The sequence below is a fragment of the Mchenga conophoros genome, linkage group LG12, assembly GCF_057382185.1.
Source record: "Mchenga conophoros isolate Kocher_MC1m ecotype Shallow Benthic linkage group LG12, M_conophoros_male_GT1.1, whole genome shotgun sequence".
In the NCBI taxonomy this organism is placed as follows: domain Eukaryota; kingdom Metazoa; phylum Chordata; class Actinopteri; order Cichliformes; family Cichlidae; genus Mchenga; species Mchenga conophoros.
In genome coordinates, this window is record NC_140537.1 from 37,536,162 (window position 1) to 37,546,093 (window position 9,932).

A 9,932-nucleotide genomic window follows, 5' to 3' on the forward strand; every position below is an offset into this window, starting at 1 on the left:
ACAGAATGTGAAAAAAAAATCCATGAATTCACATGGTAGGATTTGTAAAGAATTTATTCGTAAATCAGGGTGGAAAATAAGTATTTGGTCACCTCAAACAAGGAAAATCTCTGGCTCTCACAGACCTGTAACGTCTTCTGTAAGAAGCTTTTCTGTCCCCCACTCGTTACCTGTATGAATGGCACCTGTTTGAACTCATCATCTGTATAAAAGACACCTGTCCACAGCCTCAAACAGTCAGACTCCAAACTCCGCCATGGCCAAGACCAAAGAGCTTTCGAAGGACACCAGGAAAAGTATTGTAGACCTGCACCAGACTGGGAAGAGTGCACATGGATGATACAGCAGAGGATTGGGAGAATGTCATGTGGTCAGATGAAACCAAAGTAGAACTTTTTGGTATAAACTCAACTCGTCGTGTTTGGAGGAAGAAGAATACTGAGTTGCATCCCAAGAACACCATACCTACTGTGAAGCATGGGGGTGGAAACATCATGCTATGGGGCTGTTTTCCTGCCAAGGGGACAGGACGACTGATCCGTGTTAAGGACAGAATGAATGGGGCCATGTATCGTGAGATTTTGAGCCAAAACCTCCTTCCATCAGTGAGAACTTTGAAGATGAAACGAGGCTGGGTCTTCCAACATGACAATGATCCAAAACACACCGCCCGGGCAACAAAGGAGTGGCTCCGTAAGAAGCATTTGAAAGTCCTGGAGTGGCCTAGCCAGTCTCCAGACCTCAACCCCATAGAAAATCTGTGGCGGGAGTTGAAAGTCCGTGTTGCTCGGCGACAGCCCCAAAACATCACTGCTCTCGAGAAGATCTGCATGGAGGAATGGGCCAAAATACCAGCTACTGTGTGTGCAAACCTGGTAAAGACCTATAGTAAACGTTTGACCTCTGTTATTGCCAACAAAGGTTATGTTACAAAGTATTGAGTTGTATTTTTGTTATTGACCAAATACTTATTTTCCACCCTGATTTACCAATAAATTCTTTACAAATCCTACCATGTGGATTCATGGATTTTTTTTCACATTCTGTCTCTCACAGTTGAAGTGTACCTCTGGTGCAAATTACTGACCTCTGTCATCATTTTAAGTGGGGGAACTTGCACAATCGGTGGCTGACTAAATACTTTTTTGCCCCACTGTATTTTGTGCCCGGAGACGAATGACAAATTTGAGAAAATCAGTTTATCACGGCGGACAGTGACTCGCCGTGTAGAACTAATAGATGAAGATATCACCAGCATATTAAACAAAAAGGCAAAGTCATTCACTTTTTATTCTTTAGCACTGGATGAAAGCAACGATGTCAAAGACACTGCTCAGCTCCTCATTTTTATCCGAGGAATCAACAAAACTTTTGAAATAACGGAGGAGTTTTTGACAATGGAGTCTCTGAAAGGACAAACACGGGGAGAGGACTTGTTTGAACGAGTGTCTGCTGCCATCGAAAACATGAAGCTTCCCTGGAGTAAGCTTGTTAACGTCACCACAGATGGATTTAACGCGAAAAAACGTTGGCCTGCTCAGGAGAATCCAGAATAAAGTGAAAGATGAAAACCCTGACCAGGATGTGATTTTCCTCCACTGCATCCTCCACCAGGAATCTCTATGTAAATCGGTGTTACAGCTGAATCATGTTGTGAATCCTGTGGTGAAACTCGTCAACTTCAGCACCGTCAGTTCATTGCGTTCCTGGAGGAAACTGATGCGGATCACCAGGACCTGCTTTATCACTCCCGTGTTCGCTGGTTGAGTTTGGGCGAAGTGTTTCAACGAGTGTGGGAGCTCAAAGAGGAGATTGGCGTGTTTTTGGAGCGGCAGGGGAAGACTGAAGAATTTCCTGAGCTGAGCAACAAGAGCTGGATGTGTGACTTTGCGTTTGCTACGGATGTATTTTCACACTTGAATGAGCTCAACGTGAAACTGCAGGGGAAGGAGCAGTTTGTGCATGACATGCACACAAACGTGAAAGCCTTCAAATCCAAGCTGGCTTTATTCTCTAGGCAGATTTTGAACAAGTCATTCACTCATTTTCCTACACTAGCCACGCTGAAAGAGGCCGGAGCAAAAGTAAAGAAATACAGTGAGTCACTGGATGCACTGCACGGAGAATTCTGCCGTCGGTTTTTGGATTTCGATAAAATTGACAAGTCACTTCAATTGGTGGCCTTTCCTCTGTCACAAGACCCTGAAACAGCTCCAGAGGAGCTTCAGCTCGAACTCATCGACCTTCAGTCCGACCCTGCCTTAAAAGAGAAGTTCAGCTCTCTGAAACTAAATGACTTCTATGCTTCACTCAATGATGCCGCGTTTCCAAATCTAAGGCGAAAAGCGCAGATGATGTTGGCTTTGTTCGGCTCTACCTTCGTGTGTGAACGGACATTCAGCGTCATGAACATCAACATCAACAAAGCCAGCCACAGATCCAAGTTAACAGACCTACACCTCAGATCCATCCTGAGAATCGCCACAACAAAACTAACTCCAGACTTTGATGCGCTGGCTAAAAAAGGAGACCAACAACACTGCTCCCATTAAAATGTGTGTCTACGTGATAGGCACGTTGTTAAAATGAACAGTGCGCGCAGATCAAATATAACGCTTCGCAGACTGACTTGCTGCAATTGTTTTGTTCTTGCACTGGTCGTTGTTGACTTTTGGCACCGGGGAAACAAATTGAATAAAAGGAACAGGACAAGTACATCTGCATCGGGAGAGTGATGGTGATATCCTGAAGGATAACAGAACCTTCAGTGCTTTAAAATAAAATGTTCATTTATTTGATTTTCAGTGTTTAAAGACTCATTTCGAAGTCAGAGATTTTATTGTAACGCTTTTCTTCATTTTCATTGGAAATTAAAGCACATGTTTTCTCCATATCCCAAGATGTGTATTTTTCCCCCAATGAGGTGATGTTTTCAAAGCATGCCCTCTATCTGATCCTGTTCCGGCCCCTTTGTCAAATGTTAGAACTCAATGTGGCCCACGAATCTAAAAGTTTGCCCACCCCTGGTCTAGTGGCTGTGTCTGCTGGATTGTCACTAGTGGCTATGTAAAACCACTGTGCTGGATGTGTAGTCTTTCTGATTCTAATCACTCGGTTAGCCACGTAAGTGTAGAACCTCTTTGTGTTGTTGTGTATGTAACCAAGAACGATTTTACTGTCTGTGAAAAATCTGACAGTGTCTACTTCATTGTCAATCTCATCTCTAATGAGTTCGTACATCTCTACAGCTAACACTGCTGCACAGTCGCCTCTGTCAGTGCGCCCCAGGGTTGTGGCTACAATGTAGCTGCCATCACCAGTGTGTGAATGGGTGGATGACTGGATGTGTAAAGCGCTTTGGGGTCCTTAGGGACTAGTAAAGCGCTATATAAATACAGGTCATTTACCATTTACCATATAACTCCAATCTAGGAACAGTGTGGGCGGGTCTTGGGGCTACTTTGGACTTGCCCATGATGAAACCTGTGTGCCACTGACCTTCACCATCAAGAGCTCTCAGATATGCCACTGCTCCTATAGCCGTGGTGGAGGCATCTGAAAATATGCACAGTTCTTTTTTCACAGCAATGGCCTGGGAGAATGGGAAGTAGCACCTCGGTATCTGTAGCCACTCAAGATCCTTCAGTGAGCTTCTCCATCTGCTCCATTCATCTTCTCTTTCTGCAGGAAGTGATTCATCCCAGTTCTTTTGCTCTGAGGTCAATTCACGGAGAAGAGCTTTTCCCTGCATTGTGATGGGTGACACGAAACCCAGCGGGTCATACAGACTGTTAACAGTGGCCAAGACACCTCTCCTGGTGAACGGCTTTTGTTCAGTGGTGACGTGAAAGGTAAAACAGTCCTTTTTAAGATTCCACAGTACCTCCAAGCTCCTTTGCAGGGGTATGTCGTCCAACTCTAAATCCAAGTCTTTTAGATCCTTGGCTCTCTCGGCAGCAGGAAACGCTTCCACTACTTTGTGGTCATTAGAGGCTATTTTATGTAGCCTTAAGTTTGACTGTGCCAGCATCTTTTGAGTGCTTGTGAGTGTCTCAACAGCTTCTTCCACTGTTGCTGTGGATGCAAGAACATCATCAACGTAAAAATGTCTCATTACAAACTGATTTGCATCATGCCCGTGCTCTTCTGCTCCCTCGACTGCAGCACGCCTCATACAATAAATAGCCACAGCTGGGGAAGGGCTATTCCCAAAAACATGAACCCTCATTCTATAGTCACAAATACCTTGGTCGGGATCATTATCTTTATACCAAAGGAATCTCAGATAATCCCTATGATCCTCTCTCACTTCAAAACAATAAAACATTTGTTGCACATCAGCTGAAAATGCTACAGGCTCTTTCCTAAAACGCATAAGGACACCCAGTAGTGTGTTATTTAGGTCGGGTCCACTTAATAAGATGTTGCCTTTTAAGTTATAAAAGGCAGAACAAGTATGTCTGTCTAAGAAGAGAGGAAATCTGACAAAAATCAGAGATTTGCTGACAAAACACAAGGACCAAATGAAGATTGCAAACATCAAGGATGAAAAATAAAACCTGCAGAAAATTCATGAAAAGGAGATCACAGAGTTCATAGAAAAACTTCTGAATGACTCGTCCTGCAGCATTTCATGAGCTGATTAAAATTATTGTCAGATTTCAGCTACATGGACAAATGATTTTCGGTGCATTTAATACAATTTGTAATATTTCAGCACAAAATACTACGTTTGGAGTACGAGAATGCAGATGTAGCTGCTGGTGCAGTAAAGGAGAGTCTGTACTACATTATTTTTACATACGAGCACAACAGACTCTTTGGTTCGTCTGACTGATTTTAAGGTTGATTCATAAACAATTTACAATCAGCAGATATTTGATTTAAATTTAAATTCTTATTTTCAGAAAAATGTTTAACCTTGTATTTTTATTTTCTAAAGGAAACATCTTTGTGGGTTTTTTTCTTTAATGTTCACTTTTATCAGTTGTTATAAAATCTTCTATATGATGTTTTTATCCTGTCATTTTTTTTAAGTAATTCTTGCAGGTGGCATCTTATTAAAAACTTTTTTTTAAATTCCATGGTTAATATGGAGGATTTTTAGTAAACATGGAAGAATGCAGTTTCTAAGTAAGAAAATCACAGAAAATGTAAAAATGACTCAATGAATTAATTCATCACATGGAGAATAAGAATTGTTCATCAAGGTAATTGACTGATTTTAAGACACTGTTCTTTGGTTTATTCAAAGTTATACTAAAGAAAATTAAGCAAAACAGAAATATCTTAAATACAAAAATACAGACATATACACACACAAACCCCACAAAAACAAAAACAAACAAACAAAAAACCACACTTCACACTAACATGAAAACAGAAGCAGGGTATAGATGAGACAGGAGTAGACTTGTAGTCAAGACCGCCTAATCCGAGACCAAGACAAGACCAAGACCGAGACCGAGACAAAAAAAGTCTTTAAACTGCAGCCAGATGTTGCGTCGTTTACGGGTGTCAGGCATATTTATGTGTTTTTGCTTTCGCACAGCCCTCCTCACCGCTGTCTACTGTCTCACTCACTTACTGAGAGGACAGACGGATGCTCCACTTGACTGTCGCGTCTCTCACCCTCTCTGTTTTTCACATAATGATATTATCCTATATCCTCGCATGTGATTGGCCACAATATGGAGTGATTGGAGCATAACTGAGCCACTTTGTGAGAGCTGAGCAGCGAAAGGAAATTAAGTGAGGGTAGAAACGACTGAAAGATTATTATGGTCTGTTTTGAGTTTTGTTCAAAAAAGAATGACTATATATATATGTATACACCCACACACCCACATATATATATATATATATTAGGGGTGCAACGATACACAAAATTCACGGTTCGGTTCGGTTCGATACTTTGGTGTCACGGTTCGATATTTTCTCGATACAAAAAAAATGTTCATGCCTTTTTAATTTGTCATTTATTAAATTGTCACGGCACATTCCGCACCACATCTCTGTGCGTTCATCATTTGTTTGAAGCCAGCTCACCTCCTGCAACTACTTTTCCGAGAATACGTGCTTCTTTTGTGGTTCGGACTCCTTCTGACATTACTTTGGAGGTGGAGGAACATCACAGTAATTGCTTAAAGGAGCTTCTTCGACATCTTTAAGAGTTCTAAACAAATGTCTGTCCTCCTCCTGAAAATCTTATGTATGTAAACACGCGTTGCAACTTCTTATCTTGTGCCCGTTTTTTATTTTGACAGCGAATGCGCACCTGCGGACCACTTATGTGCAGCCCTGGTTATTTCACTTGTGATATTGCAGCCACAGAAATTCTTTTGTCCATGAAACCATAAAGCTGCGCTTTCTTTTTGCCTTATAGTCTGATTTGTCATAACTTTTCCGTTTTGTGGTAAGCTTTTCTTTGGCTGTCACTTCTTCACCCTGACCTGTCTTATTTGGCTCAGCAGAACTGAAATATTGTGGCGAACTCAGACAAGGAGGAGACGGAGGTGCCGTTTGGTCTTGTTTCCCGTGAGCTAGCCAGGGAGCACAGCCGTTTATTGACATCTGCAGAAGAACACTGCCGCTAGCTAACTGCTCAGCGCGGCAACAGCACAGCAACAACAACAACACACAGGGCGCCCTCTGACCCCGGAAGGACACACCGTCGCAGCGAGAGGGCGTCACCCATCACTATGGCAACATAAACAAAACATAACTGTACAAACAGAACCCCGAACAGCCCTGACCCGCTACAATATATATCCTGCTGCTTTTACACACTCACATAACGCTCAGCGATTCTCTGCGCGATCAACCTCTCACATGTTTAAGCTGCGGGAGATTTCACTTGTCATGTTTGCATAGTAAGCTAACGATTAATAAGACGATGTCAGAGGAATTGGTGCACAAATTATCATCACTCACCAATCAGTGCTGTCGCTCTCTATACACAGTGCGCGATTGCAAAGTGAAAGCAAAAAACAAGCACAAATTCAAACGCGATTTCAATATGTCACATATTGACAGTGGCTCACCGATGCCAATGACATAATTACCCAGCTACATTTCCGAAAGAATGCAAAAGCATTGACATATATTTTTCCTTCCTACAATATGCCGACGGGCAGGGCAGAGATAGATTTTGGTAGCCCGACTGGAAAAATCACTAGCCCCGGGACATCGGGCAGGCGATTTTGCGAGCCCTGTATCATCTTTGGAAAAGAGAGTTTATTACAGAGAAATGTCTCTTTCCAAAATAAAAGCTATACTATACGCTTCTTCTGGGCTATATTCTCAGCAGCATATTAAACATATCAGGTCCCCATAAGGAGAATCCTGTGCTAACGGCTGTCTAAATGACTCGGGTAAAGTTTGTAGCATGCTGCTTGTTGTTTTCTGCTTCCACTTGTCTTTGCACTAGGATGATGTCGGAGTAAATATGCAGTCATATTCGTTGTGTTCCCACTAGTGCTGTCAGCGTAAATCTCATTGAAATGACGTTAACGCCACAACACGGCAAATCTCCGTTAACGAGCTACCGCGGATCACCCGTGCATGGGGCTGGACGGCCAACACGTTAACGAGCTAACTGCGCTAACACACTAGCTCCCACCATGTAATTGAGCATTGCGTGGCACATCCAACATACTGTTTTACTTTAGTCCATGACGCGCTTTCCTTCAGGGTCACATGAAAACCAAAATAGTTCCAAACGCCAGATCTGAATGAGGGTGGGGAGGTTCAATTTGCCATGTTGCAAGGAGAGCTTAACTTCTGTCTCGCTAGCTTGCCCTCAGTGAATCTGCGTTCAACTACTCCGCCTAGGCTGCACTGTCGAGCGCAGATCCACTGAGCGCTCAACACAGACAGCATCGTCAGAAGGAAAGTTGATAAAATAAATTAAAAATTTATTTTGTATTGTTCGATACATATGCGTACCGAACCGAAAGCACTGTATCGAACGGTTCAATATTGATACGAGTATCGTTGCACCCCTAGTATATATATGTGGGTGTGTGGGTGTGTGTGTATATATATATATATATACACACACACCCACATATATATACACATATATATGTGTATATATATGTGTATATATACACACATATATATATATATATATATATATATATATATATATATACATATATATACAATGTGTGTGTATATATATATATATATATATACACACACACACACACACACACACACACACACACACACACACACACACACACACTTCTATATACATATGCAGGACACCTTAAACTACTTTTTTAATTAAGCAGCAAGGCAGAACAAAGTCGGGCCTGTATCAGGACACAGGGACTAAACCCCAATTCAACCAGACCCAGAACTGATCCGGAATTAAAACAGGACTACAACAGTAACCAAGACAGAACCAGAATCAGAACTAGATGATAGTAGCACTAAAAATCATCATAGACCTGCACTGCACTTATTTTTGTTAATTCTACCAAAGTACAATATTTAGATTGAGAAAGGTTTATATAATTATTTAGCCTTGTTGTGCAAACAAGCCTGCATAACTTAATAAATATAGAATTTGAAAAGTAACAAATGGTATCTAAAAAGAAACACTAGGTACGAGATACATGTTCTGATGAGTTTTGGTAAACAACCATTTGACTAACATGTGTGTCTCACCTGCTCTTGTTCATCTCTGTTCTGTCGTCATCCTCTCTCTCCCTCTTTGTGCTGACAATCAAGCCAAACACCAACATCATCAAATATACAGTTGAAATCAGATATTTACAAACTCTTCAGATAAAAACACAAACACTTTTTTAATTGTAACATCAAATCAGACTAAATGTTTATTTTTTTAGATTGATAAATATATTATTTATCAATAACATATTTGTTAACTTTAAGAGTAAAGAGAGAAACTATCTGTATTTCTAAAGCTGAGCCACACTTATGGAGCTCCACGATTCTTTTCCTGGTGTTTTGTTGACATCTCTTGATGTTCCCATGTCACAGAAACAGGCTCTGTGTTTTGCCTTATATGCATCCACAGGTGTGCCACCAGTTTACTCACATGGACTCTACTAACCAATCAGAAGCTTCTTCAGCCCAGAATGGAATCGTCTGCAGTTTCTTATTAATTAACAATAAACTTAGTGTATATGTACTCCTAAATTTGATGAAAGTGATTAAAATAGACAGCTCCCTCTTTTTATTCTGACATTTAACTAATTCAAAAGATATTTCAACATTTATTTATCTAAAACAAAAGTTTACTCTAAATTGATGTTTAACAGTAAAAAAAAGTTTTTATGTTTTCTCCATAAAGTGTATGTAAATATCTGGTTTCAACTGTGAATATACTGCTGTGCATTGAAATTCCTCTTGTTTTGCATAGATATACTGAACAACATCCAAAGCATAATATATAAAATAACATCTACCTGAGTTTTTTCTTTGAAAGAAGCTCCTTATGTCCATTGTTGTGTACATCAGTACACAATTGAAACCGATTTAGAGAGTTTGTTTAGCCGTGGAGGGTAACAACTGAAAATATGAAATGTAAGCTAAGACTCTCTAAAAAATCAGCATTGCTGTTCGGCTTTTTATTTATCCATTTGTTGATTCACTCGAAGAGCAAGTAACGCAACCAAGTGATCAGTTTGATATCAATCTTTTGTGATACACCGTCATATTTACATTATTAGTTCAGTACGAATGATTTGCTTTGGTACCTGGTCAAACTTAAGCTCTCCTCTGTCTGCAGCAAACTCGCAGGCAGCAGCTTCTCCCCCCTCGCTCACATGGGTGCTGTGCTCAGTCGCCTAGTGCCTGAGCTCGGATCATACCAAAATTAGGGGGAATTTACGACGGTGCGCTCTGTGTTTCGTGTGTTGTTTTTGTTGTATACAGTTGTCAGTCAGGCTAACTAA

At 41.0% G+C, this 9,932-nt stretch overlaps 1 pseudogene; it reads left to right on the forward strand.

Annotated features, from left to right (window-relative positions):
* Positions 1 to 1,129: 1,129 nt before the first annotated feature.
* Positions 1,130 to 5,377, forward strand: LOC146563190 (general transcription factor II-I repeat domain-containing protein 2B-like; annotated as a pseudogene).
* Positions 5,378 to 9,932: the final 4,555 nt, after the last annotated feature.